Below are 20,152 nucleotides of genomic sequence, written 5' to 3'. Positions count from 1 at the left end.
CTCACATTTATATATTTTTCATCTTCATCCCTTTGCTTATGCTTTTAATTCATCTATTCTATCCTTTAGAAGTATGTCTTGGAAGACTTGGTTCATAGCTTTCCTTTTTCTGAAAGCAATCCATACATAATATTTCCCATAATGACTATGCTTTTTATTTTTCATCAAACTTAAGAACAATTTTTATTTTACTTGTCGTAATAGAGATTTTCTGTGTATGACTCCTTTTTCCTAAAACGGATAGGAATCAACAATATTCTGTTGAGCTTTGGGATCTACTAGAATTTAAAATGCAATGAATGTTTAATATATGCAAGGGGATGGCCAGAGAAATAGAAGGGACAATCAATTGGCATTGATTTTGAAACTAAAGAGAACTGGAGAGTCAAGGAATATCTGATGCAACACCTTTTGGCTTTGTTTCTTGCTTTCTGCATTTTTTTTTCACAGGTTCTTCAGGGCAATGTTTGTATAATTATTTTCCAAAGTTGTAGTTTTCCATCTATCTTATGTTTACTACAAAACACTTCTTTAAAGTGCTGTTGAGATGTTAAACATAGTTTGAATACCATTTAGAAAGCTCTCTTGAGCAAGGAAATGCTTTTCCCTCTCTTCCTTTAAATAATTTGGTAGGATTCCCTACTTTCCATATTTAATTTCTTCTTTTACAAAGACCAATATTGATTTCAAGCTGCCAGGGACTAATAGAACCCTAAGATCTGCTGATCAAGAAGCACACACAGTAGCACAGAGGTGGCAATGTAGGCACACACTGAATATTGTTTCATCAAAACTCAGGAGTATTTATCAGCCATCTCTAAAGAAACACGTTAAGCTCGTTGACAGTCAAGTGCATCTCTTTAAAAACTAGACTTTTTTTTCCTATCTAAACTTTTTTCTCCAATTTTGTATCTGTGTTAAAAAATTAAAATAATACTTTTCTGTATGAGCAACTATTCATTTAACAGATGGGGCCCTTTGTGCAGTGGCAGTCTTGGTGTTAAGTTTTTATTTGGGACTGAATTTGATGACTTCGATCTCATAGTGACAAAACAGATGATAAACTTTAATGGTTCATTCTGAGTCCTACACTGACTGTGAGTAGAATTTATTCAAATATATCCAGGCTTTGTAATGAAATCAGATGGGAGCAATGTATTATTATATTTCCAATTCACTGTTCTTAAGGCAAGCCTCAGGCTTACATCTTTTATGGCATAGAAATATAATAAATAATTTTATGGTAGAAATTGATAATTATCTTATTTGCTGTAGTTGTGATGTTTCAGGGTTGTCATAGGTGTGGGTTCATATATACACACGCACATGCACTAACATATAGAAAATCATATTAATTTCATTTATAATAAATAAAAGAGGGTATTTCTAGATTTTTAAAATTGCTGTCTCTATTTCCTAAAAAAAAATATGACTAGTTTTTGTTATTACAATTTCTTTCTCAACCAATTATTTTTTTAATGTGAACATACTCTTAAAAACCTAAAAAAAACCTAAAAAACCAAACCCAGTGCCGTTGAGTCAATTCCAACTCATAGCGACCCTATAGGACAGAGTAGAACTACCCCATAGAGTTTCCAAGGAGCACCTGGTGGATTTGAACTGCCAACCCTTTGGTTAGTAGCCATAGCACTTAACTACTACTCCACCAGGGTTTCCTGAAAACCTAAGAGATCTTTAAATATCACTATACTAACAACAGATTATATTTGCTAATAACCAATCAGATACTATAGTCTGACTTTGGTAATTATCCTGGCATGACTGAAGTATGTAACTAAAAATGATTATCAAACAAAAAATCAGATCAAAGCAAAATGAGATTATCTGCATATGTACACACACACACACACACACACACACACACATATATATATAGTTGATAAAAACAAATTTACTCAGTGGGATGCAGACCCCAAATTTTCATAAAAAGATAAGGGTTAATGGTCTGACTGAGACTAGAAGGACCCCAGGCGTCATGGTCCCGAGAACTTCTGTTAGTCCAAGACAGGAACCATTCCCAAAGCCAACTTTTCAGACAGGGATTAGACTGGACATTGAGATGGAAAATGATACTGGTGAAGAGTGAGCTTCCTGGATCAAGTAGACGCATAGGACTATGTTGGCATCTCCGTCTGGAGGGGAGATGGGAAGGCGGAGGGGGTCTGACGCTGGCCAAATGGACACGAAAAGAAAGAGTGGAGGGAAGGAGTATGCTGTTTCATTGGCGGAGAGCAATTAGACATATATAGCAAGGTGCGTATAAATTTTTGTATGAGAGACTGACTTGATTTGTAAGCTTTCACTTAAAGCACAATAAAAATTAAAAAAAAATTACTTATATATTTGTATATGTGTATCTAGAACTGCACCATAGGATTTCCAAGGAGTGCTTAGAGGATTCGAACTGCCTACCTTTTGATTAGCAGCTGAGCTCTTAACCACTGTGCCACCACAGTTCCATAGTTCCGTATGTATACATACACACACACATACATACACACACACACACAAACACTGCATGTATCTGCGTGATGCGTGTCTGCATGTGGTTAGACAAGGTTCAACTGTCAAGAAAAATAATGCACATACCAGATTACCTATAACAAAAGTTTAAACAGAGATGTTCTATAAAAGATAGCTATAAGTGTTGTGAGGTTGGAGACATAGGTATCAATGTTTGTGATGTCCTGGGCAATACGAGCATTGACTTCTTGTATTTACTATGTTTGTACTAAAATCTTCCCCTTTGTTTTGATTGGTGACTCAGGTTTGCATTTTAAGCTTTGGTTTAGGTAACTGTGATTACAGAATTTTTTTTTTTTTTTAACCTTTATTGTCTCTCCACATTTTTCTACTGTTTTGTAGAAACAAGAACTCAAAACTGTTAGAGCAATTTTAATTGTAGACAGCTCTTGGTGAAATGTTAAGAAAAAAATACCTCCAATAAAGCTATCATTTCACAGCTTTTTACATATTACAAAATATTTCTAAATAATATGTGTTGTATAAATGTCAAATATACAATGTACTGTGGAGGTCATTTGATTATTTTCTATTTATGTTTAAATGATTACAATATGATATGTGTATTCTGCTTTCTGTTCTTAAATTATGTAGAATTTTTAATCACAGTGTTTGAGAAAGACAATGAAAAGTCAATATACTATGGCCCCTGGATAACTTTTTAGCTCAGTGCTGAAGCCACTCCTGAGGTTCACCCTTCGGCCAAAGATTAAATGGGCCCATAAAACAAGAAGAGACTAAATAAGCACACCAGCCCAGGGGCAAGGATAAGAAAGTAGGAGGGGACAGGGAAGCTGGTAATGGGAAACCCAAGTTAAAGAAGGAGAGAATGTTGACAAGTTGCATGGCTGGCAACTAATGTCACAAAAAATATGTATATTGTTTAATGAGAAGCTAATTTGCTCTGTAAACCTTCATCTAAAGCACAATAAAAAAAAGAAAAATCAATGTGTTTTGAAATGTTGTCATAACGAAAAATATATTTAGATCAGATAGACAAAATAGATTGGAATTATCTCTCATATTAATTTCTAATAACTTGATTACTTTCTCTAGCTGCTGTAAGCTTCACAGTTATCATTTATTAAATGAGGATAGTAAGTCTCATGGAATTGAGTGAGGTTAAGAGTATATGAGATAATGAACATAGAATTATTACTCATATCATTTTATTGTTCTTGTTAGTTGCTATTGAGTTGATTCCGACTCATGGCAACCCGTGGATGTAGTGTAGAACTGCTCCCTAGGGTTTTCAAGGTTGTGACCTTTCAAAAACAGATAGCTAGCCCTGTCTTCTGAGATGTTGCTGGATGAATTTGAATCACTAACCTTTTGGCTACAGTCAAGCACTTAACCACTTGCGCCACCCAGGGACCCTAATCATATAGTAACCACATTTAAAGATAGTCGCTAGAAAAGGACATCATGCTTGGTAAAGTAAAGGGTCAGTGAAAATGAGGGAAATCCTCCATGATGTGGGGTGACACAACAGCTGCAGCAATGTGTGCAACAATGGACTCAATGGTGCAGGAACAGGCAATGCTTTCTTTGGGTATACATAAGGTTGTCATCAGTCAGAGCTGACTAGATGGCAACCAACCACATTATCTGTGTTTTGGATGGAGTGTTCAACATTCTCTAGCAAAGTCGCTTTCCAAGGCTGTAATCTTCATGGAGGCAGACTGTCACATCTTTCTTCTGTGGAGCAGATGGTGGGTTCCAACCACTAACCTTTTGGTTAGCAACCATTAAGCCACTAGTGTTCCTATTATGACCTACATTTGGAATAGTTGTTTAAAAAAGCTCATATTTCTATGCTTCACTCCATACTTAAAGAATCAGATTCTCTAAGGCAGGAGACCTAAAATTTGCATTTCACCGGCATTCCAGTTAATTCTTACACATATTCATTGTTGGAAACCACTTAATGAAATGCTGTCTTTGAGAACTCTAGAAGAACCACTTAGAACAGCTATTTAAAAAATACATATAATGCAAGCATTCTTGGTTACATCTGCAAAAAATATTAAACAAATTAAGGTCAGTGAATGTTACATAAATTTAACTATTTAATATCCATTTCCACTTCTTAAATGCACCATGCTATCCCTTAAAGGAGTTCTTTGATCCAATTTGAATTTAGTCTATTGCAATTATATTAAGTGACTTTAGTAAGAACAATCATATACTTCCTTCCTGATTTGAATCTTTAGCAGAAAAGAACAGCAACAAAATGGAAAATACTTAGCACACCTTGCCATCCTCAGGGAGGTGTTCTGACAGAATGGTTCCTGCCAGGAGACTGTTGTTGCCCTTCCTATGTCTCAGCCTCTATAGCTGAATTGGGTGCTCCTCATTTTCAAATCTTTTCTCCAGCTATTTACTAAGACTTGTGAGCCTATTATATTTTAGTTAGAGAAAGTTGATTTCTGTTGTTTACAGACAAAAACAACAAAATTAAACATATGGCAGGGGTTCCTATAAAAAATGGGTGCATAGAGGGGAGTGTGGGGGTATTTTTCAACAAGAACCTGAAAGCAGTTAAGCTCTATTCAAATTCAGAAGAAAAAAAAAAAGAATCCTGGCAACTGTGGTACGCTGTGATAAAACAGCTGTTAAGTTTTTGGCTATGGGCACCCGTAAGCAAGAAAGATCAGGCTGTGGGGGATCGCAGAACTATTATCATATTATTAACGGTACGGAGGAGTTAAGAAATAGGGGGCATTATAAACTTTTATTGTGATACTTAAGGCAAAAGTGTGATCATCTCTAATCTCTGGATTCTCACCTGATGGAATGATCTGAAACTCAACGATATTGTATGTGTATGTTGAAAGAAACTACTATGGTTTTACTCACAGGCTTATGGTAGCCAAAATACACATCTGGAATTGGCCAAATTTTGTCATCAGTTTGATTCATATGCTTCCTATGTTCTAATGTGCAGAATAGGACATTGATGGGAAAGGGAGAGGACCCCATTCTTAGATTGGAGATATCTGAGGTTTGGAGGATTCAGGGCATCCCTAAGCATGGACACTTCTGAAGGCCCCAATGAGCCTCCCTTATCCAATGAAGCTGCTTTCTAGGTTATCTGATGATGCAGTTTTTCTTCTGCTTGAACATAATTTACTCCCTTACAACCAAATGGAAAATGAATCTTGCAGTGGAAAGTCAATATCTCTGCTATCCCTGCCATTGTCACCAGACAAGTATAGAAATTACCCATTAGCGAGGAATCAGGTCATATGAAAGGTTGTTTTATTTGTTTGTTTTTAATCATAGTCTCTACTGATATCTATGCTTGTAAAATTTGTTTTGCCAGCAATAAAATTCCAATCATCATTTGTGTGTGTGTATTTATTTGTTTAGTGTGTTTATTTACTGTAACCTTTATATTCTGAAAATTGTTATGTATGTTAAACATGAATGTGGCCAGACTAGACCTAGGGCACCATCCTGTATCCATCCAAACCTCCCAATTCTGGTGGCTTTATAGTATGTCAGCTTAGCCAAGTTGAACTACATCGCTCTTCCTTGTATGTTTCCGGAGATAGTAGACTACAAGGGAAATTTTGTGCTTGCTTTAGAGTTTAGAAGTGAAGAAGCAGTTGTATTGGACAGGGGCACCAGATACTGTTGTAACTCACACACAATGTCTCTTATCTGTAGGCTCAATTGTTTGTGTGAAGAAACCTGCTACAGTTCCAAAAGAAATTAATACAGTGAGTCTACCTTTCATATGTTGCTAAAAATTACTGTTAGCCATTTACATGAGCCATTGTGCACTGGATAAGGAAGATTATTCAGAATTTCCATGGAATGGGAGACAGTAGCTTGGAGCACAGTAATCCCGTGGGAAGCAGTAGAAATGAGGGCTTGATCGAAGAGCTCAGCTGATGGGTTTTTTGTTTTGTTTTGTTCACTACATTTTTCTTTGTGTAACTCGCATGCAGTTATTGATCTGGGATATGGTTTTTTTTTTTTTTCTTCCACTTTAATAAAGAGAAAATAATTGAGGATATTTTCTTTTATCCATCCAAGGACACATTGTAAACTTAGTATTTCATCTCAGCAGCATATCAACACTCTGGGATAGTCTTTGAGTTTGATATGGAAGGATCTTTATCAGTTCACAGTCACAGAAGCCACCACGTTTGCGTTTTAGCTTGTTAATGACTTTCCTGGAGAGTAGGACATACCATGTAAGACTTGGTGCAACACATATGTAGCAGGCTATTTCAATAAATCCCATGTAATACAAGGGCCTGCTACATGGGGTAATTTCTGGTATTTGTGGGCCTCAGTGTTATAGATTTGCTGCTTTAAAACAAAGAACAGATTGCTGAACTTTCTGACCCCTATTACTAAGAAAGAGGAACAATAAGATGAGCCTGTAGGAATTATGAAAGCAATAATTGTCATATTTATTTGTCCTGTTTTTACTCATTTCCTATATGTCTCCAAACCCTCTGCTTTAAGTAGTCGCAGATAAAGAGAAGGTGTTCTACGTGAAGCAAGGAGAACATTTTTTATCACTCAGCCTTTAAGACCGTCCAAAAAAAAAAACCCAGCAAACCCATTGCCATCGAGTTAATTCTTACTCATATATGACTGTCAACTGGACAGCAATATGCCTGTTCGATTCTGTACAGACCACAGAAGTCACAATAGGGAAATCAGAGTGGAGACCCAGGGCTTTTTGGAGCAATGACATTTCCCTTCAATGATAAAAAAAAAACTGCTTTTGGGAAAGACCTATTCTTATTAGTTTCTAAAAGAGACAGAAAGAGCTATGCATGTGTCTTAGTCATCTAGTGCTGCTATACCAGAAATACCACAAGTGGATGGCTTTAACAAAGAGAAATTTATTTCTTCACAGTAATATTGGCTAAAAGTCCAAATTCAGGGTGTTAACTCCAGGGAAAGACTCTCTCTGTCGGTCTTCTCATCAGTCTTCGCCTGGACTAGGAACTTCTCTGCACAGGGGCCCCAGGTCCAAAAGACGCACTCTGCTCCCAACACTGCTTTCTTGGTGATATGAGGTCCCCCTGTCTCTCTGCTCGCTTCTCTATTTTATATCTCAAGAAATTGCCTCAAGACACAATCCAACCTTGTAGGTTGAGTCCTGCCTCACTAACACAACTGCTGCCCATCCTTCTTCATTAACTGCATAGAGGCAGAATTTACAACATATAGGAAAATCACACAATACCAGGAGTCATGGCCTGGGAAAATCGATACACACATTTTTGGGGGGACATAATTCAATCAATGACAGCATGGTCTTCAGGAAATTAAGAGATTTTAAAAGTGGGCCAAATATGGGCCTTGCCCTGCGTGCAAAGAAACCCAGTGATCAAGACAAAGGCATTTGGGAAATTGAAAGCAACGTTTATTGTGAGCCAGCACAGCAGAAGCCAGGAGAAATTTTCTCAGATCAGGCTCTGTGCTCTAGGGGTGTGCTACACATTTATGGGGCAGCAGAATAAGGAAGTTATACATATTCATTAAATTTCTGGGGAATCATATGCATAATAACAGTGGGACAGGGGAAGATCTCTGGACCAGGTGCTGGTGTCAGACCTCTCACTTCTGAATGTTTTCCTTCAGTTTTGTACTGCAACACTTTGGTTCCTTCCAGTCTTTTAATGGCACTTTTGTTCTAGAGAAGTCATACGGAGGACATGCGCTGTGGGCTGTAGCTGGTCTTTACAGGTTTTAGCCAGCAGTTTGTAACACCCAGGCAGGGATTTTCCAGGAAGATCAAAAGCTGAAAAACAACTTAAAATATCTTTCAGAGTTTCTCCCTTGTTACCCTTACAACTTTACTTATCTATCATCAATTTAACATTACCTGATATGATTAGCCACATAACTCTCATCAAGTAGAAGAGTTATATACATGATAAGATCTAAGTAGTTTTTGGAAGTTCAAGTACATTTCAAAAAAAAACTTTGCTTACCTGAAAACATGTCTTCCCAATCCTGTCATTCTGCTGTCATTTCCTAAACTTACTTTTAAGATCTCATGTGAGATTTTGTGTGACCATTAACACACAAGGAAAAACTCAAAGCATGAGTGTACACTGAAGAACAACTATAGAAGGAAAACCTTGTAGCAGGAAGAATTTCAACCACTGTTTTACTTTTCCTACATTGCCTGAAAGGAGAAGTAAATAAAAGAATGGATCTACACCACTTTATGCAAGGAGCAAAGGATTATCCTGAAGATTGAAAGGATATTTTAAGGCTCATCAATGATGTCCAGTCTGTAGGAGGCCCTTTGTAAGTGGCAAGAAAAAAAAAAAAAAGTAACACATATGGACATCAAGTCAGCCAGCCACCAAGGATTTCCCTGATGGGCTCCTGAACCAAATGGGCATAGTGGCAGTGGTGTTGATTATGCATGGAGTTCAATGATATGTTTTACTCACTAAGGCTAACTTGGTTATAAACCCTACTGAGTGCCATACTTGCCAGCAGCAACCATCAGACATTAACCACCAGCTGTACAAGATCATAAATAAATAGAATCGAGCAAATGATTTGGTTTTTGGTACTAATCGCTCCATAAAAAAATAAATAAAATAACCAAACCTATTGCCATCGAGTCAATTCCCACTCATAGAGACCCTGTATGACAGAACAGGACTGCCCCATAGGGTTTCCAAGGATTGCCTGGTAGATTTGAACTGCCAACCTTTTGGTTAGCAGCCGGAGCTCTTAACCACTGCACCACCGGGGTTTCCAAATCGCAGCATAAGAGGCCAATAAATAACATTCACCCGTATTTTGTATTTTTCTGCTCATGCAAGATTTTTTCCTTCTGTGAAGATTCTCATTTTAGGGGGAACTCTGATACAAAATGAGAAAGAGAACATCACTCCTAATTTTATTTAACATTATGTTAATGGGATTCAAGTAATTTAATATTGGAAGGTTGGAAATTGGAAGAATATAATGTAGATCATGCTGGGAAAAATTATGAATTTAATGCACTCAATGGACCAAAGAAATGTAAAAAAAAAAAAGCATGTATTCATAAAACCCAATACAAACTTGTAGAAAATATCAAAGTAGTCTTAGACAATGACAGCAGATCAAAATAATGTGAGATCATGCTAAATGTCTTGTCTTTACTATGGAAACTTATATTATTTTGATAAATTTTGTAAATCAACAAGGTTAAAAATAACTCCCACAACCTGTCTGTCATTTTGTCACACTGTGGTGGATTGTGTGTTGCTGTGATGCTAGAAGCTATGCCATCAATATTTCAAATGCCAGCAGGATCGCCTATGATGGACAGGTATGAGCATAAGGCAGACTAAGAAAGGCCTGGCAATCTACTTCTGAGATTAGCCAATGGAAAACTTATGAATCACAATAGAATATTGTCTGATATAGTTCTGGAAGTTGAGTCCACTAGTTTGGAAGGCACTATATGATAACCACAACAGTGGATTCAAATTATACCAATGGTCATGAAGATGGTACATGACCACTTAGCGTTGCATTCTGTTATACATTAGGTCACCATAGGTTGAAGGCAACTCAACAGCAAAAATAACTTAAACATAAGCCTTTTACATTAGGCTGATCACCAGAGAATTTTATATATGTATATGCAGTCCTGGTGGCATAGTGGTTAGGAATTTGACTGCTAACCAAAAGGTTGGCAGTTCCAATACATCAGCCACTCCTTAGAAACCCTATGGAGCAGTTCTACTCTGTCCTATAGAGCCACTATGAGCCGGAATCAACTCAATGGCAACGGGTTTGTTTTTGGATTTTATATATATATATATAAAATGGGTTTATATATAACTTGTATATATATATATAAAACTTGTGTATATATATATATATATATATATATACCTTTTTATCCAGTGAAAGGAAATTTGACTTATACAATTGAAAGCAGACAAGAAAAATACAGGAAAAAAAGTGTAGTAAATGGATAATATTAAATAGTATTGTAGCAACGACTCCTAAAATAATTATAACTATAGTAAGTACAAATGATTCAAATTCACCAATTAAAGGACAAAAACTTTCAAATTAACAAAAATTATGGGTCACAGATTTGTTATTTAAGAGATACATTTAAAAGAGAAGTATATAGAAAGTAAAATATAAATATGGAAAATAAAAATATATTTTTAAGCTGGATATGGAGAGAAAAATAGGATTCCATTTTTTGCCAGCCCCTGGTATGGTGTGCCCCATCTGTACCCTGGATTTCAATCACTTGCTCAGTGGTGAGCCCTTACTGCTACCAACTTTGCCTCATCATCTAACATCACCAGGTGTTCTCCCTCCCCCATTCTGAGGCCTGGATTTTGGTACAGGTTCCATCAAACTTGCTATACTGTACGAGTCAGTCTTCTGGCACCTATTTGTCACCACTTGAACCTACCATGGGCCTGCTTCTGATGAAGCATCACACCCTGGGGCATGAGATCTGACTATCCCAGATATTGCTTCTTTGGGTTGAGTCACATATGGTGGACATGCATGACAGTTAATACACCATGAGACAAAATTGAAACATAAGAGTCTGAAGAAATGGAAGAAGAAAGCAGATGAATGATTCTCATCTCTGCCCCTCCCCCCAGCCCGCCACCCCCACCCCACGGACTGTTGCTAGATGCATTGGTTCTGTGTTTGCCTGTGAAGCTCTTGTCAGCTCGGTAAGGTACAATGATGTATTTGTGTACCCTGCTTCCCTGTTTTCAGCTTTGTTCTATCCTAGGTTTTCCCTGGATTGTACCTACAAACAAAGCCTTAGCATATATCTTTCATTTTGGCTCTCTTTTCTAGGAAATCTGACCTAAAATGCTTGATACCAGAAGGGGACAGACTCTCAGAGTGACATTAAGGAGCTGTACACCCCACTCATTGAAAAGAAATAGGGACCCTAGCTCTGTTCAAAGCCACCTAGAAGCACCTCAGAAGAAAGGCCTGACGATCTGCTTCTGGAAGGTCACAGCCTTGAAAGCCTATGGAGCACGGTTGTACTCTGACATCCATGGAGTGACTGTGAGTCAGAATTAATTCCACGGCAACTAAAAACAACATTTCAGACTGTAATTGGGGTGGGTAGGTGTACGGTGACAACACAGCTTTCATCTGAGTTCAGTTGAAAGAAGGTGGTGTAAGGTCTGCTTTTGATGTCACTGGGGGCTTTGCAAAAAGAAAGTGCTAGCATTAGAAGTGCTAACTAGCAATAAGTCATGCTATCAACATGAGAGTGTCTTTACGTTGCTTCAGTGGAAACTTTTCCTCTACAGGTAAGGGGCAGACTCTTGAAATTCGGATCCAGGATCTCATTATAAAGGCTGATGGGGTAATACACTGCCATTAAAATTACCTTATATCAAAGTCAGATACCTGATAAAGTTAAGAGTGAATCCTTTAGTCCTGGGATGAGTGTCTCTGTGTAGACAAATTTGAGCAACTTGAATATACAAATTCCTTTGGAACCTCCTGGCTGGTAGAAACAGCAGATCCCTTTCAGGAAGAAAACAGGTTTCCTTTTCTGCAGACCACACAGTGACCTCATCTGAAGTACATGCCTCATATGATGGAGTCTTTTCTGTTCAAAATCTGCCAAATCAACACTCATTGCCTTTGTGCTGATGACTAAGGTCAGGATTCAGCATAGGCCAAATTGCAAAATAGCAAATAGATAATGCGTGACTTCTGTGTTGTTTGCTGGCTTCCCCCTCCCTGCGAGGTATGCTGTGCTAATCTTTTTACAGCAACATGTGGAAGAGATTGGCATGGTGGCACTTGTGAGGGTGCCTGGGTGGGGGGCGGTTGGCAAACAAACGCAGAAGGTGCACGTCATTTGCGTAAGAATATGGTAGTCTCAGCTTCAGAAAGAAGCAACTCTCAAATCTCCCACCATAAATTAAAAAAATAAAAAGATAGCTTATTTAAAATGTATGGAAAGATTTTGGATAACATGTATCTTTAGGGAGTTAGATGAGGATAGGAATAATTAGGAATAATTTAAGAATAGATAAGGGAGACTCTATTGAAAAAGATACTTATGCCTGACTAAAAACTCAGTGTTCTGGTAAGGACAGCTGGAACTATCATAACATACTTCTATGACACCCCCTTGAACCCTGCACATAATGATGCTTTAAAATAAATGAAATTGAAATGCTGGTATGTCTTTGGTATAATATTAAGGAAGACATCTGAAGCCTCAGGGAGAAGGGAATGCTAGAGTGGATTTAATATGTAAGAGCTGAGAAGTTCCCACTTCACTGTATTCTTTAGCAGGGCCCAGGGATTGCTGCCTTCAACAAAGTGTTAAGGAGTACTGGTAGAGGAGGCACCAGCTACCTCCGAGAAGCTTGGTATGGCTGTCCTCTTCCGGCTGGGGTTAACACTGGGTTCCAGAATGCCAGAGGGCAATATAATTATATTATAATATAATTATAATACTTTTACCTTCATAGGTAGGGCACTTTGTAATAGGCAGCAAGATTGGAGGGTTACCAGTGTACTTTGACTTCTCAGGACAGTATGTTGACTGCTAGTAGTTCTTGATGTTCCTAGGCGTACAGTAGACAACAGCCAACAAGGAGGTTTCTTGATCAGTATAATCAAAGAAAATAGAGAGCCAATAAGAAGGTCAATATGTCAGCCACCACTATAAAAATAATGATGCTTCTTCCAGTTCTACAAATAAGCTAGTTGACAAAACCAGAGAACGGCAATTATATGGGAGAGGAGATCTGTGGCAATACACCAGAGAAACTGTGTACTTGAAAGAAAGGGATACCCAGAATTTCAGCACTAGGGGATAAGGCATCTGAACTGATTCTGGTCCAAGAGAGATGCTACAAGGAAGAATAGAAATCCCCAGTTTTGCAAACTAGGTACCTAGTAGGACAGCAGAACAGCGATCAAACACTGAATCCACATACACCCTCAAAGGTTTTGGCTGAGTAGAGACTTGAGATTTAGCAATTATAGGGAACCCCTGGGTGGCACAAACGGCTAAGTGCTCTACTACTAGCGAAAATGTTGGTGGTTCAAACTCACCCAGAAGACAGGACTGGTGATTACCTTGCAAAAGGTCACAGACTTGAAAACCTGTGGAGCAGTTCTGCCCTGCATACCTGGGTTCATCATGAACAAGAATCAACTCAACTACAGCTAACAAGAAAAACATGGGCAACAAAAGGCAAGACTTTGGGCTCATGCAAGATGACAAGTTAGAGAGATGAGTAGATGAGAAGAGAATGAAAATTTGCCCCACCTCTATCTAAGGCCAGGGTCTTAAAGCTATAAGCTTTGGTGAAAGACAGGGGAAAAAAAAAAATTCTGCATTTATAGCAAAGGGAAACACCCACACACATACACAAATATGTTTTGCCTATGCTCTAGATGGAGATTTTTGTTGTCCCCCCCCCCGCCAGCGGAATTTGTAAACGCAGTTCTGTCCTCATAATAACGTGAGGTTCATGATTATCTATAGGTAAAGCTCACCAAAATGGAAACATTAACTTAAAATACTTCCAGCCAGAGCTATTCCGGGTGCTTAGAGGAGCCAGACCCTATCCCCATGATATGAAAAACCCTCACCCAGCCTCACAGGATCTCCCAGCTCATCCAGTCATCAACTCACAAATAAAACGTAAAAGCTCATAAAATGAGCCAAGTGAGAGATGAGAAACAACAGACATGTAGAGTAGATTAAAGGCAACCTTATCTATGACCATAGGTGCACAAATTCTAAAGGCAAACATAAATTAGAAAACTCTATCATTGTAATAGGAGCCTTGGTGGTGTAGTGGTTAAGAGCTCAGCTGCTAACGAAAAGGTCAGCAGTTCAAATTCACCAAGCACTCCTTGGAAACCCTATGGGAGCAGCTCTACTCTGTCCTACAGGGTTGCTGTGTGTCAAAATCGACTCGAGAACAATGGATTGGTTGTATTTGTGATCAATGTAACACATTATATTAACAGATTATGGAATTAAGGTAATTAATGATAATTAAAAGTTAACAATACAAGTTAATTTTTAGAATGGTTTCAAGGTTTTCAGTTAATAGTGAAAGAGAATAATTTATACTGACAACAAAATTTTAAAACAATATTATTTATTCATCCATGTAAAAATATCTGCTACTTGGTAAGCTCTCAAATGACATAAAATTTACCTTTCATAATATCTTCCCTACAGCAAATATTTCGACAACACTTTGGGATTTTTATGTAGTTGTTAAACCTAACTTTTCATTTGTTCACCATCAACCTAAATAATTCTCAGCAGTTAAGGTCCTAGTGTACATCTGTCATTTACACAATTGGTTCTAGTATCCCCAGACATGGCTGTGCTATTTATATTAGTGCATCTTTGCCTGTTTTTGCAATGGAAGTTCAATAATTTTGTAGACAGAAGAATAATACCAAGCATTTATATCTATATACATGAATATTTGTCTATTATTATAGTCCTTTGTAGTCTAGTTTAGCTTTTTTCTGCAATGCGTATTACATTAATTATTATTTCTAGGGGGAATTCTACAAATTAGTTGGTAGAACCATAAATAGCTAAATTTTTCCCATTTTACTTTAATCACTGAGATAATATTATGAATAAAGCAACATTTACATATTTTATACAGAAACAATTTCTTCTCTGCTTTCTGGTAGAATAGTAACATCACACACAGGCAGTCCCAGGTTATGAACATCTTACATACAACCTATAGTTAGGAACCAACCCCGTAAAGCCTATTCTATTAAATAATTCAAGGTACCTAAAAAGATTTTTAATGACAAGAGGGTGCTAATTTGCGATGTGCATCAAAACATTGTTATTATTACTGTATTGTTATGTTAAAGATGTTTTAGTGTATCTGGAAGGGTTTCTTTAGTGGTTTTTATGCATATAAAGATGCACTATGTACTACGTACTACGACAAACATTTCATTAACTGATGTTAGATATGAGCTGCACCTAACTGTACTTACATACAAATTTGACTTAAAGACAGTTTTAGGAATGGAACTCGTAATCCAGAGGCTGCCTGTATTTTCTTTGCCATTCCAAATCAAATATGCTACTATAATATATGGGTTTCTTGGTTCAATGAAACTATTTTTACAAGAGCAGGAACAAAAAAATATGTCAATCTCAGATTCACAAATGAATTTGATCAAAACACTTATTTTTAAGTTGGCTGATTCATGCCCAGAAATTTTTTCCCTTGAACTAATGGTTGAGATGAAACTAGCCCTTAAAATTGATACACCATATGATAGGGCCTGTGCATTATACCTCTTCAATGAATTCATAGAAATATATTATTAATAATTTTAAAATTATATTAGACAGTGAAACATTTTGATTTTATTTTGAATATTGTTTCTTGAGGGAAAGTAATTTCAGAATAAATATTTAAGTGGAAGCTAATTGAAAATCTTTAGATTAGTCAAGAATTTTAGAGCTTTATGACAAAGTCCAAAAAGCCAAACCCATAGCCATCGAGTCAATTCCAACTAACAGGACCGTACAGGACAGAGTAGACCAGCTCCATAGGGTTTCCAAGGAGTGGCTGGTGGATTCCATTAGCCCACTGAACTGCTGACGTTTTGGTTAGCAGCTGAACGCTTAACCACAATGCCGCCAGGGTTCTAGAGGTTGTTGATGCTTGCTTTATGTTATATCTAATTTGACTTAATGGTTTTCACTGAATTGAAAAATATTTTTATCACTTAGTTAATAAATTATGATTTATATATTTATTGGATTACTAGTGGAATAAACTTAAAGTGGAAAACAATGTATATAACTGAAGAAAAATAGTGAAAGACTGAGTAGAGTTGCAAAAAGATTAAACAAAATATTTGTAACTATACAAAAAAGAAATAGCCTGAAATTATATGAGCTAACACAGGAATAAAAAAGGGGGGGGGGTCACTTTATTTTTAAAATTTATGTGATAATGTTCCTGCTATTATGATTGATTTATGGTTTATTATAATAACTTTGAAAAGCACAGAAGTTTTAACATAAAAAGAGGTTATTGCCTCCCCTTCCCTGCTTCAGGGACATTGTCCAGAGATAATCACTTTTAAAAGGTTCCAATTTTTTGTTATTTGATGACTAACTACATACTATGAATCATGTACAATTTCCCTTTATTTCTTGATTTTAAAATTCTTTAGATACAATGTATTGACTTATCACTAAAAAATGCAAGAATGGACTTAATTCTCCTACTTCCCGTGTCTGCACTCCACTCCTGATTAGTTACAACTTTTATGCTGTTTTCAACAGTTATAATTAAGTCTTCTGTGCTTGACTACCCAGGCTAACACCAAAAACGCAGCTCCCCACAGCAGCATTTACACTACTGAATGACGCAACCGGTATCATGGCACGTGTTGTGAATAATCCGGTAGAGAGAGGACTGCTTCTGGGCCTCAATATCTGCGGACGGAGGAGTTTCTTATTTATCTAGTGCAATGGATTTGCTTTTATTTTCCACTTTTCTTTTTTTTTCTTCTTTTAGGTCATCTTCGCTTCCTATCCCTTCTGTTTCCAATTTTACCTTCTTTCTTTTAGAACTTTTCATTTTCCTGAAATAGCTCCTTGAGTAGTTTTTTTGTTTTTGTTTTTTAATATTACTTGGATTGCTAATGTTCTTAATCCTGCTTGGCCTATTGGAAATATTTGCCTTTTTTTTTTTTTTGCTTGGTAACCTATTTATGGAATTGTGAATTCAAAATCATGATTTTGTTATACCTTGGAGGGTTCTGATTTTTTTTTTATGCTCCAGTGTTGTTGGTGAGAGGAAGGTGTAAATCTAATTGCCTTCTTCTCTTCACTCTGGTTCAGTTCAGTTTTGTCCTTGGTATCTTAGAATTTTCTCTCTTTGATATTTTACCATAATTTGTCTAAATATAAAGCTTTATTTTTTCACTTTGATACATATTAATAAAGTGAAAATCATATATACATTAAATATATATGTATATGTATTCTGGTGGCATAGTGGATGAGTGCTACAGCTACTAACCAAAGGGTCGGCAGTTCGAATCTGCCAGGCGCTCCTTGGAAACTCTATGGGGCAGTTCTACTTTGTCCTATAGGGTCACTATGAGTCAGAATTGACTCGACGGCACTGGGTTTGGTTTTATTCAAATATATACAATACATGCCTATGGAATAAAATTATCTTTAGAAAGGCAAAGTAATTCACAATGTTCAGGTTAAGTCATTATCTCTAGATGCTAAATAGAAGAAAAGCTCGAGAAAGAATAAATGGTAAATTTCTATCATCTATCATATATCAATTGGCAATTGCTGTGTAAAAAAAAAACTATTCCAAAATTCAGTGGCTTAAAAAAACAACAATTAGGTTTTTTTTCTGCTCATGTGAATGAGTTCAGGTGAATAACTCAGCTTCAGACCCTGGCAGGTAGGATGGCTCTGCTTCCAAGTGCAGGTCTGTTGAAGCAACTCTGTTTTATGCAAAAGAATTCTGGCACTGAGTCAGAAGGTGCAGCAACTACTCTAAGGAAGCTCTTCTCATGGCATTGGGAGAATAAATGAGACCAAGCTCCATCATGAGAGCACATCCCAAGCCTTTGCTTGCCTGAGGTCTGTTAGTATTCCATCAGCTAAAACAGGTCACATGGACAAGCACAAAGTCTAGGGGTGGGAAGTACACTATTTTTAAGGAAGTGAAAGATAACTGTTTTTTAACTATAATTTGTTAACAAGAATTGTCTCCTATTTATATACTGAATTGTGGGTTTCTCAGGTTATTTGTTTTATTTTTATTTTTAATACTAGTTTATTGCATTTTTGGTGAAAGTTCACACAACAAATTAGGTTCTGTGGTGCGATGGACCACTTTTATCTGGCCTTTGTCCCCATGGTGTTGTAACTCACTTGGGTGGGACTTTGCAAATAAGCAACTGTGGCCCAACAAGGGGATTGGTCAGTTTCGCCATCCTGCTGAGCTTGAAATGAGTCATCTCAGAGTCAGAAAAGAGAGTACCCCCATCTCCACTGAGGAAGAAAAGCCAGGAGCAGAGAGCACATCCTTTGAACCCAGAATCCCTACACTGAGAAGCTTCTAGAACCAGAAGACTGAGAAATAGCAAGCATGAGCTGTAACACTGAAGACTGTGAGAAGCTGTAGGAGAGAAATGGCTGCAGGAGAGACTGGCAGCAAGAGACAACATCATGAGCTTCTCTGCCCCAGAGTGAGAAAGCTGAAGGCCTTTGGGCAGGGGGTTTGTGAGTGGGGTGCCTCTGGGCACTTATCAGTAGACCTAAAAGAGCTTTGTAACACTTGCCTGTGCAGTGCGGAAGCTGAGGGACCAGAGAGAGGTGTGTTTGCAGGTACAGCTGAAATGAGGCTGTCCTAAAGGAAGAACTGTATCCTGAGTGTTCCTCAACACGAATTGTAACCTATTAGGTCTATAAACCCCATAATCATGTGTATTGTCTGAGTTGTGCATGGCAGTTGCAATGAATTATTGAACCCAACAGAGAAGTAGAGAGTGCCTGGGAAAGACGGTTGGTGTCAGAATTGGTAAAGATGGCAGAGAGAGGCAGTGTGTCTGAACTCTGCCTCATAGGAAGCAGCCTTGGGTTGTTGATCTTGATTTTCCTTTCCCCTGGTGAAGTTATGGGAGGTCAGACACTGTCCCCACTCCATTTTTAGAGGTTTCCATTTGACAATTTCTATACAAGCTGTGCAATGACATAGTTGCATTTTTCACAATGTGTCAACATTCTCATTGTGTTCTGGTGGCTCCCTTTCCAGTTCTCTAGTTTCCCTGCCCTCCCCCCTTTGCTTTCACATCTTTAGAGTAACTGTTGACCTTTTGGTCTCAGATAGAAGTTTTTTTAATGGATCGCAGTACTCACAGGTAATACCTTTTATTTTGTGTGCCAATCTGTTCTTTCACAAAAAGGTGACCTCAGGTGACCTTAGGTAGAAAAGGATGTTTACTTACAGGTTTGCCTGAAACCTCTCTTTCAGCTGAAAAGAGATTTCTCTTTCTCCTGAAAGGGGGAAATCCAATGGTGGTGGACAAATCTTTAATTCCTTTAATTATCATATCTTAATCATATCTGATCATATGTATGCCTAAAAAGTAGTTAAATTTAACTCTATCACTATCCATTTATGACATTGGGCAGGATTTAACTATAAAATGGCCTGAACCTCGTCTGTAAGATCCGTGATTACCTTGTCAGTACCTTCTATAATAATTGTTTTACATTTTTTCTTGGTCCAGTTTTGATGATTTATAGTGTCATAGAAAATTTCTCATTTAATTTTTAATGCTTTCATAAGTGCATTGGAATTAATTGAATAGAATTGAGTATATTTTATAATATCATACTGGTTATAATTTTGTCTCATTATCCTTGCTCAGGTTGTTTATAGTGTTTTCTCTCTTTTCTTGATTGCTAAATTTTATTTCTTTTTTACCCAATTCAAATAAATATTTTTCAATATTAAGCACCATATATATTTGAAAATACTAAATATTTAATATTCTTATGGAATGTGATGGAAATCAGCTCAGTTTCAACATGCACATT

This window comes from Loxodonta africana, chromosome 13 (assembly GCF_030014295.1).
Source record: "Loxodonta africana isolate mLoxAfr1 chromosome 13, mLoxAfr1.hap2, whole genome shotgun sequence".
Taxonomy (NCBI): domain Eukaryota; kingdom Metazoa; phylum Chordata; class Mammalia; order Proboscidea; family Elephantidae; genus Loxodonta; species Loxodonta africana.
This window is presented reverse-complemented; position numbering follows the sequence as displayed.